We start from the raw sequence: 23406 nt of genomic DNA, 5'->3' as shown, positions 1-23406 counted from the left end.
TTTTATAATTTAACGCCTTTTATTCTCCATAATTTTAAAAGCTTATAAAATAATATGTGGTTTATCAAACATATTATACCTATTAATAACTGCTGGGGGTAAATGTGACTTTTGCAGACTGAATATTTACCTGAAACAAAAATACAACAATTAACAAAACATATTTTGGGAATTGCCAATAGTTTTAAATAAGGAACAATGCCAAATTATCCGCATTTTCGTGACTATCAGAGATCATTGACATTGTAAACTATTCCTAAAATTTCAACGGGCTTGTTCGGAATCGCGCGACTGGCAATAATGAAATAAGCGCAGGACAAATATAATAAATCTCGCAGAGACGCGAGGGCGGCGCGGCAACTTCCTCTTTCGATATTTGAATTTAATTTAGCGTTTTGCATTGTTTCTTTTGTCAAATCGAACGGTATTTTTGAAATAGACCGTTTTTTTTTTATTTTGTTTAAGAGTAGTATATTCAATATTTATCAATCATTTTGCTTTTTTTATATGTTTCGTTGATAAGTTCTGTACACACTATTTATTATCAATTAAAGTTCGACTACTCGAACCTCTATAATTAAGAACTTATTAAATTATTTTTTAAGAACTTAACAGTTTTCCTTCTGCACTAAAATAAAATTTCGTTTAAATTATTAAAATTTTGGCATGAATATGCATTATGATAGGTCAAGTAAATTGACCATAACTCTTATAATTCCGTGTATTGACCGATCGTCGATCAAATAATTAAATTCATATCATGCTAATAAATTGGTAAGATAAAATTACTGCTAATTGATTTTAAAACTGTCTCCGTCAAAACATGATATTATAAAAGATAAAAATCTTGATGATATTGAAGTATACTCTATTAATCTGATCTTTAAAATATGAAGAAATGGAACTGTGTTCAATAATAATCAATGGTCAAATATAAGTGAAATAAATTATTAAATTAGATTAGTAAAAATATATATTTGAAATGGACTATTCAAAATAAGTTTAATGTAGGTAAACTGAAGTTTAAAGTTTCTTAATACAAGTTATATTTTTTATGAAGAAAGTGATCATATCAATTTACAAGAACGAGCCTCTTCAGTTTATTAGAGCAAAATGCTTCAGCTAGATAAGTAAATAAATAAATATTTTAGTGTATTATTTGACGTAGTTAGCAACGGTGGCGGGCTTCGGGAGGCGATCGTGTTTCGCGTGTTTACATCCCGGATTATCAGCCGGTTTCTGCTCACGGTCTCAATGTTAGGCTGGGGACACAACGGTGGCTACGGACTACGAATGTGCTACGAGTTGATTTTGTGAGTTTTGTTACTGATATTGTTTTTGGATGTTATTAAGTATGTTTGCTCCATAAATAAAACACTTATACATATCTACCAAATAGAAAAAAATATATAATTTAATCAAGTAGTTTTTATTTCAAGTTTAAGCGATGAATGATATCGGCTTCATTATCACTAAAAAGTTTAATAATGCTTAAAATCTATAAAACAGTATAAATCCTAGTGTAGGGCAAAGTATTTTTTTTTAAGAAAGAATTTGCTGTTTTTTTTACTGTATGATGACAAAATTAAATGTGTAGGTACCTATTATTACACGTAGTACACATAATTTTTAAGGGTTAAAAAGACCTTTAACGTCACAAAAAGAAAATAAGAAAATGTGTACGCATATTTTGAGAAAAAAGAACTAGCCTTTGACTTCAAGAACAGACTACATCATCCCAACATTCAAGTCCTTCTTATCAAAAACTCTAAGCAACTACCGATGTGCCCGCAACTTTACTTCGTCCGCGATGATAATCAGATTCCGGCCACGGTATCTCTATACATATCTGAACATATACATAGGGGCAAAGTTTTAAAAGTCTCGCCTCATGTCTAGATAACAGGACTCGTGACTTACACTAGCCCAACCATGTTATAATTACGGAAGATTACACGTTGGATTAGTTTCGCCCTCGTAATCATAGGTGAACGGAGATTTAAATCCGGTGAGAAAAATGTGTGCTGTGTAGTCTAAAATCTAAATTGGGGATCATTTTAGTATTGGACGAAAATTATCTAGAATTGTTGTATTGGAATTCTGTACAATACTTGCATAGGTAATATTAGACTATTATAGGTAGGTACTATGATGGTCACTGGCTGAGTTTCTACATAAGTATTATAATAGTGGAGTATTAAAGCATTTTAAAATGTTTCTAATGAGCACATATTGCAATTTACCAGCCAAAATACCGCAATCAATTAATTTTGTGGTCAAAATCGGCGTCGGTGTAGACTATATTTGAGACATTTAAAAATTTGGTTCATTTTAAAACTAAAACGAGATTTTGAACCGGATTTTCCTCATTTTAACTCTAGGTAAGTATACAAAGTCAAAATGCGTAAAACTTATCCAATTAAACAAAAAGTTTAGCAGCGACAAAATAAACAATTATCTCTTGTTAAAGTGAAATATTTAATTAGGAGACGTTTAAAAGACAGATTGTTCGCAATACTTGAGTAGATGCAAATACGTATTGTGCTATTATTAAACTTGGTACCAAAAGCGTCTCGATCCAAAATGGCACACAGAGTTCACACGAGTGACGTTGGGTGACGCGGGCAGGAATGGAACACCACACTTCAGTGATGGGGTGACACACGCTGTTATTATTAGTTTTTTGTGCCCGCTCCGCCCCGCTCTCCCCTCCCTATGCGTTTCGGCCGCCATTCCCCGTATTCGAATAATTTTTTGTCTATTTTTTTACTTATACTTCGTGTTTAGCACGTGATTGGATACTGTCGTGTTTCATTTTGTAAATTAAGAGTTCGCGTTTTATTCTTTGTTTAAAATTATTTCTTTTTACGAATCTAAAACTAATTATTTTACTACTAGTTGGTTTTAATAAATAATAACAAAAAACACTACTAAGGATTGCTTTATAATAAATTCAGTTATTTATTAAAAAACTACAGTTTTATTTATTTATTTTTCATCATCAATTAATTGCCTATTACATATTACATTAGCTTCTAATTGGCACAGAAACAATTGAAATCGTTTGTTGCAGGCGATCTATCTGGGAGGGAGTAATAATAAAACTAATTAACAATTTTACTACACGAGAAATTTTAATTGTTACCTTTGAATCGATATATCATAGCAGCAACATTGTTTGGAGCATCCATCAACACCACTCATAAAACTTACACAATTAATTAATGCGTACGTCAAATTAATTCATCTTCGTTTATCACTTCGCGGATCGTAAACATAATAAGCCTCGTAAACTCAAATAGATATGAAAAGGAATCGCATCGCAGGTTATCGGCCCTAAGCGATACGTTACATAATTTATTGTTTATTTACAACCCACTCCGAGTTTATGACTCCACTACCACAATTTAAATACCGCAATATATCGATCAGCTGGTAATGACGTGTATGTCCACTGAATTTTAATCGGTTTTATCATTTTAATAAAACGAAAATTGCAGCTTCGACTCCCGTCACGACGCGCGACGACCAAGTTCACCGGACGGCCGAAAAACGGTCACTAAATTCAATTGCGACTTTAAAATCGCAAGGTAGCATGGACCTTGAAATCTTTTTGTTTATAAACAAAAGGGTGTTATGCAAGAAGTCGTAAATGGATCGGTGTGGAGCGTTTTATGGTCGCATTATATGGACGGGGCGAGATAAAGCGTTTGTTTTGGGTCGTAAATAAGACTGCAACAGGTACGATGCCAACGGGACTCCACGATCACGTGTACGTTTTCACTTTTGCTTATTATCTTTGTGAATTGATCTTTTATTGGTAGCACTTTTTGTAATACGACCTCATTTGTATGAAAATAGAAGTTAATTCAAAAATGTCCGTACTAGGCCGGGGCATGCCACACGCAAATTCCTAACGGCCAGTTTAATTAATAAAGGTGGTAATTAATAGTGGCCACTTATTTTGATTACTTTTTTAGGGTTTTTTACTTGAATATGATTACAGTATCTCTATGTATGTATCATTCTTATTGTGCTTCAAAATAAGGGCTTAAACCCATTTATGTAAGTCACAATAAATGAGGTTGTATAAAAACTTATGACGTTAACAGAAAGTGCTTGAAATAGATTTAGACTAGAACGAGGTTAGTTTTCAAGGGTTAATTGAATCACAAATCAGTATTATGCTAAGCTGTTATTTATTTTGTCAAGACGTTTGTCATTACATAATTTAGGATTATGGTAATATATATTTTTATGACAATGATTTCATGTGTATATGATTTTGGCCAGTTTTCTTAGTAACAAATTAGATTTTTTTAACAAAACAGTTGTGTAGTTCGGACGTGTTTGATAGTTATTGTAGTCACGTTAACCAAAGCTTTGACACTAAGCAATCAAAACAAGTACATAGTACCTATATTTTTGAATAAAAATAACGGCTTGTCCACCTACATATTAGTAATTGAAGTGGTCGCATGAATAATATTTGGGCGTCACTCGTACGGACGAATCGATACGTAATTATAGAGTGAAAATGTACCCCTCATAAATATTATATCCGAGGTAGTGGGGCGAGGCCGGAATCGCCCGTGGCCTCTTTTGTGTGGACTGAAGTGTACCGTGCCATGTTAGATGACGTCATAGCAGTCGAAAAATGCGCAGTGGGAACTTTAGTTGTGTACAGAACTTCTTAGTATTATGAGGAAATTAAAGTATTCGTCATTCGAAGACACAAAATGTCCATGTAGGTGTTTCCACTTGCAAACAATAATGTTTGCACATAGTTAAAGGGTCATGCTTTCCTAGGGCATGGCGTTTGGCTTGGATCTCGCAACAAAAATCAGAAAATATACGAAGAAATTTGAAAGAGGAGTATCACCACAATCTATCAGTTGTACTAGAGACATTTTCTGTTTGACTACAGCTTTTACAAACAGAAAAGCCTCATTTACATTTCATAACGATAACATTATAAGTAAACAAACCTCACGACACAATTTTCATAAACATCACCCAAAACACATTACCTAATAAAATTTACGCAAAATATTCTAATAGACACACCAAAATTCCCCCTTCTCCATACCGTAGACGTTTCTATGAAAATAGTTTCGAAACTTTTATCTATTTCCATTCCACGCAGTTGCATGTCAAACAGCAGTTAATCCGTATTTTAGATTAAACCAGTGCCAACTTCCTCGAATCATATAAAAATTGGCCGTGAAATTTCACCTTCGTTACGGGAATAACGTTTTAAATAACGTGTTGTGTTTTTGTGTTAATCTAACGAATATTTTTGATTGAAATCTGTGTGATTGTTTGAGAATTAATTGCTTGTTGGATATGTTTCTTTTTTTTTTGTTGTAACTGGTGTTCATTGATATGGATTGTGTTTTGATTGTCTTTTGTATTAACTAAAGAGAGAGATGCTCTCATAATTTATTTTTCTGGCACCCTTATTCCCTTCGTCCTATGAACTAATTCATAATTTGGTAGGTACCCACAACCGCTCTTACTGCCGTACTTGGAGACATTTAATGACTACTTAGAGGCATTACGAACTGTCGGTCGACCAGTCGCCGGCGATTGTGACTTACTAAAGTTTAAATACATAGGTGCTTGCGCACTGAGTCCTCTGTCGCCCAAGTTGTGGCTTATATGTACTATTCCTCAGTAACAATAGCTAAGGACTGGGTTAAGTAACCATTAAATGACTCAGAGTACAGCAGTTAATCAATTTTGGCTGTGAATGAAATTTAGGATAAGGATATTCATGGTCAGTAGGTATGTGCTTTTACAATTATGTACTAAACAAAATGATCTAATGTAAATAAGTTTTGAGAGAGTCAACATAATATAATATGCTTCTACCCAAACCAGCGTTTTAAAATTTTTAATTTAATGTTCTCCAGAAGACTAACACATGCAACCATTACTTACAATAGAAGTACAGATATAAAAAACTAGACGGAGTATTAATTAACTATTATAAGAAATAATATTTTAATTAATTATTAATCCATTTTTTGTTGGCAATTACTCGGTTTCCCAAGTTGTTTAACATTCACGAAGTAATACAGCTATTGCATACCGACAACTATTATACACTTGGACGATATATCCTGTATTTATTCCGTTAGTCCTGTATTTGTAATAATTCTACAACTACAAATACCCTTTGTATCCATTTACAACAACTTTTTGTTCACAATCCAGTCAAGATCTGACACCCCTTATTTGTACCAATCGATTATACAAAAAATGTCTGCATATACATAATTCAACTCGCAATATTAAAGCACAATTATTAGCAATTTTCATATCGTGCGTCGGGACAAAAGACGACGAAACCAATTATCGTGTTATCTTACCCGCATATCACCACAAAGGGTCAAACCAGTTAAAGGCACAATATTGTCCAATGTAAGAAATGAAAAAACAAAAGCACTCCCCACTTTAATCTATGAGGGTATTTAATAAACATCTGCTTTTAGGAATCCATGTCGCATCTGTTGCTCTGGCGTCGAGCCTTTTTCAAAATTTCAAATGCGCGCGAGCCGCTTCCAGACAACGGCAGATGTTTCCATTCCCAGAGTCACAACACAAACAAATTTGAACTATAACAGCTATCCAATAAAACACGAAATCAAATAAATGAACTCGATAAAAAAGTTACCCGGCCTTTTTTTAATTCGTCCTCAAGAAGTTAGATTATGATGTTCGAATTTTTAAATTTGGCGGCAATTTAGGGTCTGTGGTAGTGATCGCCATAGATAACAGTAAACGGGGTCATTACTACGACCCTACCCTAATTTCGAGGTTTCGGGTAAATGTGGTATATTTGTCAAATGTCTCATTTTGAATGTTCATATCATGAATTTTATTGCTTCAATTACTTGATAACTTCATTTTAAAAACAAAACGGTTGTTTTATGTTCTACTTAGTATAATGAGACAGGGAGAGAATTTATTTTGACTCCGCCCTTACTACAACAATACAGTACAATTTAGAACTAGAGCAGGGAAACCCCAAGAGATTAGTAAGCTCCCATAAATTCAGAATTGACCACTTATGCGTGGAAAAACCGAAAAAAGACGCCAAATATTATGAAAATGTATCTTAAGTAACTAGCAATAAAGATAAGTTTTCTTTGCAGACTGTGTATGTATTATGATTGTGCATGTTAGTATTGAGTGCTCATCGAATAGGCAAGGGGTGAAAAGAATTTGCACAAACCAAGAGCTTAAAGACGTGGTTTTTGTTGGGCATATTGTGAATCATCATGAAATGAGTTTTAAACACGATGATTATTTATTTACACAGTCAATATCGACAGACGCTATTTCTTTTCGCATTTTTTCTTTTGATAATTATATTGGTATATTGTTCCTTTTTTACAGAATCTAATTAATACCTACGATAGCTAATAACCAATATTATTCCCATCAAAAGTTTTGCTAAGCAACCACTGACCCGATAAATTTTGTTTTCTGTTTTTTCCTCACTAATATAATCTAAAGAAATATTATAAGTCTAGCCTTTATAAATGTCTAGATATTATTTAAAAAAATATCCTATATTATATTTATTTTTATTACTGGATATCAAGCTTTTATCGGGCAAAGAGAACCGTTATTGGCGATGTTCCATGAACATTTGCCCCCTATTTCAATTTGGTACTCTTGTACATGTAAACTTCATATGCACAACACTGCAATAAACAAAACTACACATTTTAAATCAATAGACGACTCAATAGGCGTGTCAGTCGACGGAAGACTTATTCCTTTGACCCTCAAATTCAGTAATTTAACTTTTCCCCTCCGGATAGCATTTCATTTACCTCTTCAACCGATACGCTGCGTGGGACGAACTAATCTGGGACAAGATTGACTATGGAGATGTCATGAGTAATATGAAATGTTATGTGTATGTCTGTTTGTTTGCTCTTTGCCAAATATTATTAAGGTTAACCTGATATTCAAAGAAGTTCAAAAGGTCTAACTATATTATGCATACATTTCTGTGTATGTATGAATATACATATTTGTAAAAAGTAACAATTAAATTGATTGTTTCAGATCACTGCATTACCCTGATGATAGAATTGTTCAAAGAATTTCAATCAATTAAAAGAAAATATTGTTTTGTGTCTTGGGACGAGCCGTGGAAGAGAATTAAATTAATCAAGTAGACCTCAAAGAGTTGGCGATGATAAGGATAAAATAAAAAACTACAAAGCATACAAGATATACATATCTAGTACGACAAAATCGCAGCTACACAAGCAGTATACAATCTTTCTAGGCTCCTAACAAGATGATTGCTCCCATATTTTTCCATGTACGTCATCTCCACAGCAGTCGCAGTGCCGATAATTCCCTCCATTGATTCGTAACGCCTCCGTGCCACGCTACAATGGCCGCGAGTGAGCACCGACATTTGCCATTGTATAGTCTATGCTTCCCGCTATGTCCCTGTTATTTATGTCGCTAGTCGCTACTAGCTATGGGTGCAAAAAGTTTAGGATTGTCGTTGATTGCGTTCGGTATGTAAACGCATTTCATTTGAGCGGGAAGATTGTTTTAAATCTGGAATGTTTGGTATTTTTTTTTTCTTTTCATTTGAAGTTGTGAGGGTGTTTGTTTTTAATTCAAGTGGCGTAGGACTGCCTCAGTTTTAAGTAAATAGGGGTATATACTATGGTGAATATATTACATACGTATATGTAGATGGTGAATTTGATGATATGTTCCAGATGCTGTGATGCTGCATAGTATGTGTATGTCATATGTATTTACATAGGTAAACATACATTTGGTAGTCACTCATATAATAATATATATTTAAACATCATATCATAATTTTATTATTTAGCTTCAAATTCACAATCCTAATCATAAAAATAGTGGATTCATGTAAAAGATAAACTTGTTTGTAGATTTAAAACAAAACAACATTCAAGAATTCACCTAATCAAGTTTATCACGATTCAAAGGGCGACCACTGTACATGGTCGTTAGTTCACAGTGGACTTAAGTGCGTGGCTGTCGAAAATAAACAATTATTTCTCTTATAGGGAGCGAGCCTGCAAACTAGGAGCCGTGGGGTGTAAACGCTGCCGGCGAACAAGGACGATACTAAAAATTGCGAACGAATATTTTGAGCTGAATTAAATTCATCGATACAAGATAAAAAATATATTGTACTCTTTTTTACAGACAAAAAGTCTATCAGATTTAAACTGTGGAATATGTGTTCTATTTTTAAATATCTCGCTTTAAAAAATATATCATATTCTTTTTTACAGACAAAAGACTATCAAAATTAAACTGTGGAATATGTGTTCTATTTTTAAATCTCTCACTTTTTTATTGTGGTTGTATAAGTACGTACGCTGTGTGATTTTATCTCTCCAACCAGTCAATCTTAAATGGAATGTAGTCAATAAAACTGGATAATCAATCAACATATAAACGTTAGAGCTAATAATACATTGCTAGTGCAAATATAATTTAAATTGCGTTTGAACTTAATGATACAGTAATTTCCTATAAGCAACAATTTTAATTTAATAGATTAATTGCAGTTTTTAACTGCGATAATATTATGTTAGTATGACTTGTGGCAAAGGAAATTATGATCTGGTAAAAAGTTGTCCAATGCTTTGTTGCGTCTGTGATATTCAGCGACAATGTTTGTATATTTTCACTTGCGTCCTTATACTTGTTAACCGCAGACATCAGCAGCAGGCACCGCCGAACGAATCTGATCACTGACCCATGAAGCAAACAGAAAGGAAATTTTCTTCTACCAAGGAAAATACGACAATATAAATAACTCCATCGGACCCCTACCTACTACTACATCACCCTATGACAAAAGAGTTATCGGTGCGTTGAAAACAAAAATGGCGAGTTGATTTATTACAAACGGTCGCGTATTAGCCGTGTGTGATTCGGGGATTTGGCCGGTGGAAAAAAGGCAAAGCTAGGTGAGTTAGGTCACGTCTAGACGAACGACAGTCGAAGGGCAGCGTGTTGTTTACTCCGAGGATTCCCGAACGCGCCCTAATGAGTATGGACATTGATTTAGGGCTGTGCTCTAGAAGTTGATGCCAAAGCTTTTAGTAGTTACGTCATAATTTGGTAGGTTTTCTCAGCTACGAAAGTTGCTCGGCATTTTCTTTCTTACTAATGTAACTAAGCGAAATGTTAACAAAGTGAGGAGAGGATAAGTACGAGAAATTAAACGAACTTTTTCTTGTTGTCGTAATGGAAACAAATGGATGGACACACTGAATTAGGGACGCCGTCACGTGAAAATGATACAGTGATGTACTTCATGGGGTCCAAGAGAAACTGAAAACGAAATTGGAGTTGTGTGAGCCTTAAAAATACATAAAACGTTTATGGCGTCCGACATAAATCCAGTTCGACGAAAGCGAAGATTAGAAAGCTAGCTAGTGAAGCCAAAACTCGATATTGGGTGAATAATCGTCGCCACTACCGGCGCGGTAGCCGGCCGGATGTGCCAGATTTATACCCTGGCGTACCCGGGTGTACCGGCCTGTGACCGGCGCGTGTACCAATTTATACCCGGCTAGGTACGCTGGTCGTATCCGTGCTGTCGTCGAGTCTGTGCTCTTCATAAAGCACCCGATATGTCCGCTCGCCTTGAGGGCTGCGATTTATGGCGTGGAAACGTCATCGGACCCCGTGTTTGGGTATAAATCATATGTGTTTGCTTAGTGCATGAGACATCTAAATTTCTCGGCTTTAGCTATGTTCCGGAGGATGTAAGACTTTAGAATAGATTCCTTTAATTATTTATTTGGGACACCGAAATCTAAACCCAGCTACTGTACAGTCAGCATTGTAAAGTTCTTAGGTAAACAAAAACATCACAGGAGCACTTGCATTAGAAAGTCAATTGCACAAAAGAGCAAACAACAGGTAAGTCAAAACAATTGAAGACACACAAAATGTTGACAAAGGAATTCTTGAATTGGGTCAAAGCTTAAGATTTACGACATCAATTGTCAACTGTACTTATGCAATAGGACAATGCACAGGAGCAGGTATGTTTGTACGAATTTAATTTGCATAGACACCGGCTTTCACTTTTCATTGTTAAATGAGAATAAAGAGGACTTTAAAAGTGTTTCTTGGCTTTGAGATTTTGTTGTGCGTCCATTCAAACGTGACAATAGTAGCGTAAACAAGATTACGTTTAAGTTTTATTGTTTGTTGCTACTTGACTTTATCTTTTCTTAGTTAATAGGATCAAATGATTCTTTTTACTAATAGATTAAAACTATATTTTTTTTAAATTGCTATTATCCGCTGTTGAAACAAGTGAAGCTTCATTCTAAAAGTAACATTATCTAATGTCAACGCCTAAAAATAATTGACAAGTTCTATTAGTTGCGGTTGTAACATTATTAATAATTACTTAAAAGATGAAACACGTAAGATCTGTAAATGTTACATAAATCGTCTATCTTGTCAATGGCAATGGTTCGTACGAATCCTAACTCCAAAAAGTTCACTAAATTCCCACGAACCGATGTAGCGCCATCTATTTGCGCAACCCCGCAACGTTCTGAAGCGACAAAACCACCCTCTATCTTCAAAAGCGAACAATATCAACCCTCGTAGCTGCCCAAACACGGCTGAAACGTGAACCATTTTACCCCGCAATCACAACGCCATCTCTGGGATGGCGCACGAACTTTTGTGAAAGCTCGTAGTTCCGAGCTTTTGCGTCGTGGCAGCACCATCGGCAGAGCTTTTGAATGAAACTCACAGTGAGAACAAAAATGTAGCTTAAGCAATTCTGATAAGGTTGAGTTTAGGTTGTAAACACAATTGTATCGTCGAGTAGAGTATGCAAATTAACGCGCCATTACATGGTAATTTATTTGAAACGAATGACCACTTTGCGGAGTAGTGCATCCAACGTCGAACGCTGAACGTTTATATGGGGACCCTGACCTTATATTGCGTCAATTTATAGCTTTAGAGCCGTTATACGCTGTTTTACGTAACAGCTGTTGTGTCTCGCGTGATGCCTTAGCATGGTGACCCTCTTTTGCATAGGACTTTCACCTGGTTCTTCAGCTGTTTGAAAGTCAACTAACTTAGTGTTAATGAGTTTTTTGACCGAATGTAAAGCGCCACTTACTAAAGGGCAATTTCCTAATGTTATCTCATAAACATTGTCAACTAACTACCTCTTGAATTTAGATGGACTTCTGGTGAAAGTAACCTTACAAAGTCAGGTAATGGAATTATCAATAAAGTGATAAGAATAATGTCCTACTTTCATTTTGATCTTATCATCACTAATAGGATTGTAATTAAAACAGCTTAAAGTTTCAATGACAAAGACAATGTAAGCTAACTTCCACAACTTTGTAAAAGGTAACGTAATACTATTGGTTGTCCACAAACTTCTGATTATCCACAACCTGTTACATTAAAATACAAATATGCATACGTATTAGTTTACCATTATAACATTTTTAACGCTTTCCATTTTTGTTTCAGGCAACTTGCATCCAATTTGAATGCCCTCTACTCTCACCCAAGTCATCAATAACATAACACATGACATTCCAAAAGTTTTCAAGAGCCAAATTACAATTAACCACACATTTCAAATCACAAAACTTTCTCAAAAGTAACACCAGAACAGAGCCTTTCATCTCCATATCGCACAATACACCTCACTCAAGATTGCATCCAAGTGAATTGAGATCTCTCCTGTTATCAGACAGGCTGCAAATAAAGACAGCACTATATCGCATTTATGAGATGAAACAATGTTCGTAAGTGCTGTGATTTATGAGGACACTGCCACCATGGGCACGCCCAAAGACCGTGTCTGGATAAAAAAGGAGGATTTTATCTGTTTTTATTAATGCAAGGCTGTTGCTGGCTGCATCGGAGTTTGAATGTCGAACGGATGAGTTGTGGACAGTTTGATAACTTGGTTGGCTGAGTTAGAAGAATTAGAAGCGATAGATTTAAAATGTATGTTTTTTATAATAATCTTATTTTTTTCTTTGTTATCTATATTAATTATACTTTGGCGACACATACTCATCTGCGTGTGGTAAACAAAAAGGTATCTTCTAAGAAGCAATAAATATTTATGTATTGAAAACTAATTAATTAATGGATATCAATGAGTTTAACAACATTAAGATAACAATTAGCACAATAAATTAAATAAAGAATTAATAAAGACAAACAGCAGCAACGCATGTTTACAATGTTGCAGCAAGCAAATGCAGCAATATAAAAAACTGATTAAAAAATTAATGGCAACAATTTGTCAGATGAATATTAAAACTTCACATCATTGGACACGACGCTAATTGAAAAGATAAAGATCGAATAAATTAACCAATTATACAATCGAAAAGTCGTAATGACTATAAGAGTTGACAGCTCATTACTATTGAAAAAAATAATTATCGTAAGTCATAACTCGTGCGGAACGAGAAAATGTTCCGATTAAACGAACATTCGGTGCATTATTTGGCCGTAGTGTGAAACCAGACGGGACAGTTGGGATCGAAATAAATGCGAGCGGAACAAAATAAACTTTTTACCATCGATGTCAGATGGTGACTACGTGACCACTTGTCAGCACTTAAATTGGACATCTCGGGTACGGCACGCGGACTCTCTGAACCTCTTGCTAATGATCACACGAAATCATTAAACCACATAATAAACCTAAAAACAACATGAAAACAGAAACCAACGCCATCTTCGTTTTAATTACCCCATATGAAAATTAAGAATAACTCTTCATACTTTAGGCGAAATGAAAAGAAATTTTAAACGTACCGACACCCACAAAAAGTTCCAAACGCGAAACTCTTCCAAGAAACTTATTAATAAAACATTTGAGAAGTGTTAATAAATCATGTGTTAATTAGCTACTATTACACAGTTGAAAGCTATAATTGAACAATGTATCTGTTACTCGACTTTTTAGATAGATCTGTAACAGCATCAGACGGCCGCGAACAAAGAGCTAAGACTACGCCAAAGAAAAGGAACAATAGTGGTGTGAATGTTACACTCGGATATTACAATAATGGTATCGATTATAATTTGCGTGCGATGCGGTCTGAGATACGGGCGGGAGGCGACACGTAAGCGACAGGCGTTCGCAATCGGCGTCGCGATCGACTCTTGCGCACCACACCGCACAATGCTATCGTGGCGCTACGATCGCGGACATGCCCTCTCGCGCCATTACGATTGGTGCTTTCAACGTATACGCACCTATTTTATGGTAGAATGATTAGCTGCTTATGAAAGGGTTGTGTTTAAAATTGACAGTTTGTTCACAATTATATTTTTCTTATAAAAAAATCAGTACGTGGATGTTACATCTCAATTACTTTAATTTGAAAGTAATTTATGACGACAAGATTCGAGATTGAAATCGTAAGCGGAAACAGACAAGTTGACCAAAGTATCGTTAAGTAACTAGAGGAAATGGTGTCTTAATGCTATTCAAAGGAAGTGATATCATGATCAATAAAAACCTACACTATCAAAACATATATATACCTCCCATAAAAGGTAGAAACTAGTAAAAAATAATCGTAAAATTTACTACAACCGATGAAAGTAAAAATGAAATAAACAACTCGTAATCTTGATATTCTGATGTGTCATTAAGCGTCTCTCGCGCAGTTTCTACTACAAGTCTGCTCTTAATTGAATAGTAATAAAATAGACTTTACGATTTTGGCATAAAAAATAGAGGAAAAATAAAAAGATAAAATATTTTATTGATGTAGTAAAGTTGAGACCGCACAGTGAAATTCATGCAAAACAGATTCAATTCAATTCCAATCAAATTCCTTTGCATCGGCCCCGCTAAACAGCTACCTAAGCAGAATATTCCCATGCCTCATTTCTATTTAACATACGTAATTCAAAAGCCATAAAACGAAGTTTGCTAAATGACCCAAGTAATAAGCGGAGGCGACTTCAAATTCAATCGTCAATTTCCTTTGTTATACTCACTAAACAGTATTATTGCTTTTATTTACACGTTAATCATTGTAAGTTTAGTTACAGGTTTAATTAACTAGACAAAACTTATATTAATTATTTCAACCTCTGATTGTCATTGTATAAATGAAATCCTCTATATTTCTGAAATTAATACTATTACATTTATCACTACCTCTACAATTTGTCTGATCCGATACAGAACTATTGAGATCACACCATTATCCGTATACCATTGCATATTAATAAAATGAGCAACTATGATGGAGATTCACTCGCGCCTTTGTTATCCTCCATCTCTAGTGCAGCAAGAGCGAAACTGTCGCCAGCCTCGCCCGAAGAAGGTAGGCTAGTAATAAACACGGCCGCGTCAATAAAAGTCACCGTTCTACCATACACATGTCCACTGCCTGCTAGCAGGTGTACTGCCTTAGGATATGGCAGTAGGGCTGCCTGAATACCTTTGTAGTGAAAAAATATTGTATGATAATTTTAGAGAGGATATCTTTTTATTTTTTCCAAATAAAAAGATTCGTAATATTGCTAACGATAAATTTTGAGGTGGTAATGTGAATGGGAAAATAACGTTGCGATGTTTTGTTTTAAATAATAATTAACTTTTGCTATTCTATTGTTATGCTAAACCCTGAACTATTCCTACTATACTGAAAGATATTAAATATTATATTTTTTCGGATCGTTTCCAAGTCATCATTAAAACACGCTGTTCTTATTTCTTTGTACCACCACAAATAATTTTTTTATATTAATAATCTATTTTCTAATAAACAAACATTATTATTTCTTTCCGATTCTTTTACAACCATGTTTTTCTAGACACAAAAAGTGTAAAGAAGGTAAACGCATAACTCGCGAAGTCGTAACTGAAAAAGCCCAGTTATTCCGAGATTTTATTTGCGCCGCCACACTTATGCCTTCATCCAGATATACATTTTACGAGTCTACCGGTAGCAAAATGGTTTACAGTAAAAAAGTTCTTTAGTACAGTGATAACCCTAGTTGGTCGTAAACACGTACTATGCAAATACACAGACTCGTAGACGGATGCTGTCAACATTTTCATACCAGAATATTGAAACTCTGGCCATTTAACGTTTAGTCTCAACCGCTTTAATTTTAAGCAGAACTTTAACACAATTTAGCTGCAAATGAGTCAACGTGTTGTCGCAATAAACTTCAAAATTTATAGTTCCTTAGCAACGGATGATTAAGATTAAGACTTGACCCAACGAGATGGGTGTGTCGCTTTAATCATAATAATATTACTGAGATTTAATTTGCATGCCCGTTCACACACATGGTCGGCGAGACATCGAAACATATATAAAACGCTATCTGGAGCCGTCAATCGTAGCGAGAACAACGAGTTTTCTTTACAATAATTGAACAAACTAACGCCAGTCAAACACATCCGGTCTTACAAATCGTGTTTAAACTTGAGACAACTGGCTGGTGTTGCAAACGTCAATCTAACACGAAAGCTCGCAACGAGGTGTTTAATGAAGCAATAATTTGCATAGGGGCCCGTTGCTGAGAAACGCGACCTATTCTCACGTCTGTCTTCGGCTATAAAGTTTCCTTTTACAGTAGCAACTCTTGTTACGTGAACTTTTGTGCTAAATATCGCGAGACGGCGCGATCTCGTTCTGCGCTCGCTCGTCATTCACGCACCACCTAAACATTCTCCCCAGCCGTCAGTCAACTTACCATTTAATGACGCCTTATTGTTTATGGACTGTTAAGCAGCAGAAATGGTTACCTGAAAAAGGCAAAGAAATTGCTTTATTATACAATGAATGACAGTCGTAAACGTCAAGCGAGTGTAAACGAAAACATTAAAAAACACACAAATTGAGAAATGAACAGAATCAATTAAGTATCGGTGGTCGGGTTCGTAAAATCGGATGCCTTATTCAGTAGGTCGGGATCGGGCGTCCCGCGCACGGGCCGGCCTGCTAAACCCCCGGCGCACAATCTGACATTTATGAGTGCCATAAAAACGCTCAAGTAGTGACTTTTACTACTTGTTTAGTGAACATAAATGTCTTTGCCTTACCCGCGCTCAACGTCGTCCGTATTTAAAAGCGCACAGTTTCGTGCACAGTTTTGCTCCTTTTTCCTCTTTTTATTTACTGTAACTGTACTGTTATGCAACTGTATAATGCTTTGGTTACTTTTCAGCGACAATTTATTGGTGTCGTCTTTTGTCTTTATTTTAGTGCCGCGAGAACATGGTTTGTTTTAGTTTTATTTGCGTATTTTGAATTCCTCGTCATGATAAATAGTGAAAAAATTCTATCCTGTTTTACCGAACAAGGAAATTTTATAAATCAAGTTATTCACACGGTGATCATTGTTGAATACGTGTGTTGCGTTTGTTGATTGATATCTTGAGTTGTTTACAGGCGTCGTAAAACTAATTAGTGAGTTGCATTTGTTATGCAGGCAGCGTGGGGACTTCGTGGCGTACTGACAGTTTTAAAAATTATGACATCGGCATCAATCTGAGTGATACTCAGGTAGCTGTTTACATACTAAATTATAAATTAACATGAGAAGCTTATCTGACACTAATAAATCATCCAAAAAAGAAAAGCCGTTAGACTTTGGTGACAAGGAAAATCAAACAGACCGACATACCGTTAACTCTGCCCAATACGTTGCAACCAAAACAATACATCCGGATCAAACTTTTCTTTCTCAGACCTCTGGTAGACTCCGCTGGCCACTGGTCATAGGTATTCTGAAGCCGTACGTCCAGCGTTTGGCAGTATCGACGGTTTAGCATAGGCCACCCACACGACTTGCCTACATACCTTCAGGTTTATGGTCGTCGGTCTACGAATAATAATGCTGCACCTAGACACAAGGCCGGCCAAACAATAGTGTCTTGATTACTTTTTGCCCTTAAGTGTTTTGAATAATTTAAAAATGTTTACAATGTATCGTGCTATTTTTTCTAATGACGTAATGTTGTTTATATTAAAATGAATACAGTTAAAAGAAATGTCTGCTGCACGTACCGTAATGGCTAAGGTAATGTTTATAAATAGTTTTTCCTTGTAGCTTTGGGTAAAGATATTCGGTAGCTTAGAGTTTTCTGTAATGGAATACCAATGTATGATAGTCAAAGTAAAAGGCAGTGAATAATTTAGTTGACTCATAGTTGTTGTCATACATTAAATTTTGTTTTAGTACCAGCCTGCCACAATCCACTAAAACCGCTGCAACTCCTGTAAGCCAGGATCTACACATTATATTAGATATTGCTACAGTAGATACAACCAGGAAAACACCGGAACACTGAAGTCCAGCGCATCCCAGAAACAAGACTAATTGTTAAGGAACCCGCAAATAAATAAATCAAAAGTTATTATTGGAGAACAAGAAAAACTGTCTTGTATCCTGACTAGGCAAGTTGGCTTATAATAATTTTACCTCCTTAAAAGAGTCTATTTGAAAACGTATCTTTTAAAACAAACTAAGATACTATAAGCTCCCTGTTATTGCAGTTACAACGGCTAGACTGAAACAGATTGGTCTGTAAGTACAATACCAAACGTGACTAGTATTCTTGGCCCAGGGTTACGTCTAAGTATGCCAAGACCTAATTCATCAAATCTTGCCTAATCAATACCAATGAATGTCAAGAAGTGTTACTGTTTGATATTCCCGGCCACCTCCTATATCGCACCAAAAGAAAGTCCTTCTACATACCACTGTAATATATTCGCCCGTCAAACCATACCTTGTTTTCGCTTCAAATTAGACAATTAGGAGTCGGGTTGTGACGCTATATCTATTCAATTAAAGCTGGGTACGCACCGGTCACCTACCGCGGCGATTTTTTAATCGTATGTATGCGACGTGCGATTCGCGACTACATTTCGCATATCAATGCGGTGGACAAATTGATGAAAAAACGCTGGGCAGCGCGTGTCGAACACGTTTTAGTGTGCCCTGAACGCGATTTTGAAATGATTGTTGTATTACGTATGTTCTTATGTACGTCATTTTATGTTATGACGCCTTAATTTGGGACAATTTAAAACGAAAGTGTTCTTACGATAAAAACTATCCTAAAGAATGCCTGTTTGTTTCTTAATTTTCATTGCCTGAAATTGAGTTTATAAGCTTTGTAAGAGTACTAAACACTGAAATAGATTAATGTTGACTGCTTTTTCCTAATTAATGCTTACTTACCACCCACACATCATTTAAAATTCAATTCCAAATTAAGAAATGATTCCATCAAATGTCCAAATAGATATTCAAATATATTTTGATCGTCTAATTTTATACGACATACCAAAACGGTGATTCATAACAGATTTGAGCAGTACGAAATCGGAAAGCGAATTTACATTTCCTTCTAGGTAAGTATTCTAGTGGGATGGTGGGCCATGTAGTATAGCTACTAAGCTATACTTGAAGTAATGGTCTACGTGCCTTAAGACACGTGCACCCATCGGTTGACAGGAATATATAGTTGCGAAAACATTGCGAAACGTACACTCGCGAAATTTTTGCTTACAAATATCTGTTTGAGCGGGGATTATGTTTGGGTTATAGATTAGTTTCTCGATGTTTACAGTTCATTATTGCACTTACAAATTGGTCTTTGGAAATGGTAGTAAGTTAATAGATTGCCATTTACAAATTTGAATTGCTCGATAAGTAGATAGGCTGATGTGTCTGTTCATATATTTTGGAAGATGCAATCGGCATGCATGCTTGCATGGAGTGTGATTGTTGACTCTGGGTTAATTTTATTGATGCAGACCTTTTAAGGATAACAAAAGTTTAGAAGCAATTAAAGTTACTTTTTATTTATGGCGACGCACATTGTTTGCCCTCTGTGTATTCTTCTGAGTGTCTGTCGGTTAAAACAATAAAAGATCGATAAAAGTAAACAATCAACAACAATAATTTATTCACAATACAACTTGACATGCATCCAATCATGTCTACTCGTATTGGCATGAACATTCCCAGTCTTAATGCATAGGGTAATAGAAGGTGTCTCGTTTATGACCCGTGCCATCCAATGACAGACAGCCACTGGCAAACGTCAGTCCGTCAAGCATGACCCGCGATGGACGGTCAGCAAAACCACGTCCATACTGACAATATTAACATAATTACCCGGCAATTTATAGGACATGCTTCGATACCTTTATCACGTAATTAAGGGTTGAACCCATCTAAGGTCATATTCACAAGATAGACCATAAGAACTGCAATTATTCATGTCATTACTAAGTTGTTAAGTGGAAAATTATACGTTAATAGCTCGCATACTAACGTTTTTTCGCATTAATTTGAAAGGAATTTTGGCAACGTGTTCTTTTTATTTACTTTTTATAAATCTAAATGTATCATCACACTTTCGACGAAATGATTAACTGCTGCTGTTATTAAGAAATAAAATTTCTTTGGTAAGAAAGAAACGGTAGTTCGTTAGGTAAATTACAACAGCAAAATGCGGTGTGCAATGTATCTACAATGTAAACTGTAATTTGTCAGATAGTGTTATCAGTATCAAGCAGGCGCTTGGCCAGTTAGCTGTCAGCCACTATTTATCTTTCAACCAGTCGAAGGTACGTGTGCGTCTAGACGCACGCTAATTGTATGGTGATAGATTAGCCACCACATTTACACGCTGTTTACCGCAATAAGATTTACATAGGCATTTTTTAAAGAAGCTTAGAATGCAGACTACAACCGGTACATTTACCCCACATGTAGGTAATTGACTGTTAACTGTCAATGAGTCGCCCATCAACTTTAGTTAGCGAGAATAAGAATAATGTATTTCTTGTAAAACACAGACAAAAAAAGTTTGTTCTTTAGTACACTGCGTTTCTTTTACCACTTTTAGTTTGCGCAAAAACAGTTAAGTTTCGTTCTTGGAAAAGTTAGCATCGAGGAACAGTAAAACATGAATTATGCAGAGTATTGTTACACCTCACGGTGATAATAAACTATTTTCCAATTTATTGCTGCTTTCATTAAACAGAAGGTATGTTCAGCTTGTGTAAAAGTTTCAAAGGCCTATGATTATTCATCTTGGTTAGCAGCTAAAACGGGATCGACACTGAACACTGACGATATCCGTACATGCTGCAAAGCCATTTGTTTGCCGAATAAACAAAATATAAATCAATCCGTCAGACTTCAGCGTTCACCCCCGACCACGGTCGATCGGCCACGACGGCTCCCGACCGAACCCGACCGATCCCGACCGAATGCGACTGTGATTTAAATGTTAATCGGCGAGTGTCGAAATTATTAATTACTGTGTACATCGCGGGTACGTTACGCATGCAGATTGGTGTGCTAACGAATGATTAACTATGCATGTGCACGCGCAGATTTAGATTTTATGCCCTGTTCGGATTGATGGGCCGTGTGCTGCTGAAATTGATTGCTTTCATGTAATTTCGAAATGTTTATGCCAAACACGATCGTTTTTAATTTCGTTGCTTTTTAGGGCTTCCTTGTGGAAAACACCTAAGGGTATGATATAAATAATTCATATCGTAAGGGGATGAAACAACATAATACACTTAGTAACATTATTTTGCTAACATTTTTTAAAACAGATGAGGATTAGTTTCAATACTTTACTTAAATCTTTGAGAAAATTAAAGTCTTTTTAGCACCTAAGTAATACAACAAAATTCAACCTTGCAGATACACCTCAGTAATCACTAAACCCACAGCAATATTTCGAATAAAATACTCGCACGATAAATAACATTGAACGAGCATAAATAATACATATAAATCATTATCACACATATTATTTGCTACATTAAATTAAGGACATTTCACGTCATTACTGGCGTCCAGTACTTGATTAATCTAGCTCCGCTTTCAAACGAGGCATTGCATTTGATTGTCTCGAGACAGACATTACGGTTGAATTTAATCTAATCTACGATTTAATTGGCATTTATCGTAGAACATTGGAGTAGGTTGCTGGTATTTTAATGAATATTGTAATAATTATTTGGTTGTAGTAAGTATGATGAAATAATAACTGATTTCTTCTATAAGTTGGGGAATTTTATTGCATTTTGTTAATTCTTCTTTTGTAAAGCTTCTGAGTGCGTATCGGTACAATACTATCTTGTAATTTTTCTATTAAATCACGTGTCTCGATGAGTAAGACTTTTTAAGATTAATTTACCCATAAGGTACACTTCTACATGATTTTTAAGCAATACACAGTAAGATTATGAGAGTAGGTAATCCAGGTCTATGTAGGTAAATCTACGAATGTTTCGTTCTATCGAATAAGAATTCAACGTTTTGAAAACAAATGTTGTAGTGAAACTCATAAATATCATTTTAAAACAGTGATAGTTTATGAATCAAACGTCACCTATGAAATCTATGCACTATACATAAAGTTTCTGCACCATTTGACGTCAGTTTGGGCGGGCGGCGATGCGACGCAATGATTTGTGACGCCTACCGTTGAAAGCTCAAACTATACAATAAAATATACTGATTTATTGGCAAATTTTCACTATGCAACCAAATAAGGTTATGTTTCATGAATGAAACCACATCATCACTGGTAATCGAGCGTTGATTTTGTAATAATTTCAATTGATGGTTTTTACTAAAATTTATTTAGCGAAATATTCAATGCTGTAACAAAAATGTTTTGATTTTCAGTTTAAATAAACAAAAAAAAAACATCAGTAAAATGTTCATGAGTAATCATGGCGCTTGCAACAGTGCCGAAATATCGGATACTCACAGAAATAAGTAATACAAGGTAAATACAGTAAATTCTGTTACAAACTTTATTTTGGTAAATCCTAAAGAGAAGTGCATTAAACCCATTTAAAAAGTGATAGATAGGACATTCGTAGGTGTGGCCACTTTTTAAGGAAAATCGACGATCACAAAAAAGACAAGGTCTGTACGCATATAAAATTGTCGTAAATCGGAATAAGCTCAATCGGAATACTAATCTAAACTTTTATAGTTTTTCTTCGATAGCCATTACTATGCCAAAATAGTAAAAAAAAGTGACACGTGCTCCAAATTATATATTACGAACACGCACATATGCGGCGTTATGATTTGTTTAAATAAATATATATTTGAATTATTTATGACCCGCTATGTCAGGTCGATAGTTTATTAATTAAACAATAATAAAATTCTACTGTTAACGACATTTCTTTAATTAAAATTGAATATTACTGTCTAATTGAAATATTCGTTATATTTTTACGATTGAACTGACTTGAATTCCAAAAATTATGTAGGAATCTTGGACTAAAATACTTCATATTTTTAAACTAATTGATT

The 23406-nt window shown here is 35.2% G+C and overlaps 1 protein-coding gene across 2 annotated transcripts in view; it reads right to left on the bottom strand.

Moving 5' to 3' along the window:
• The window catches only part of LOC118269630 (homeotic protein antennapedia), a 168612-nt gene that overhangs the window by 78395 nt on the left and 66811 nt on the right, over nt 1–23406 (bottom strand). Inside the window, exon 2 of one of the 2 annotated variants that reach the window (XM_035584821.2) lies at nt 16780–16831. The exons of the other annotated variant lie outside the window; for it this stretch is intronic. The gene's annotated coding sequence lies outside the window, so the exon portion shown is untranslated. The remainder of the gene's footprint in view (nt 1–16779; nt 16832–23406) is intronic. 2 annotated transcript variants of the gene reach the window in all.

Source organism: Spodoptera frugiperda, chromosome 30 (genome assembly GCF_023101765.2).
Source record: "Spodoptera frugiperda isolate SF20-4 chromosome 30, AGI-APGP_CSIRO_Sfru_2.0, whole genome shotgun sequence".
NCBI classification, from domain to species: Eukaryota; Metazoa; Arthropoda; class Insecta; order Lepidoptera; family Noctuidae; genus Spodoptera; species Spodoptera frugiperda.
Note: the sequence above shows the minus strand (reverse complement) of the source record. Positions and strands in the feature narration are given on the sequence as shown.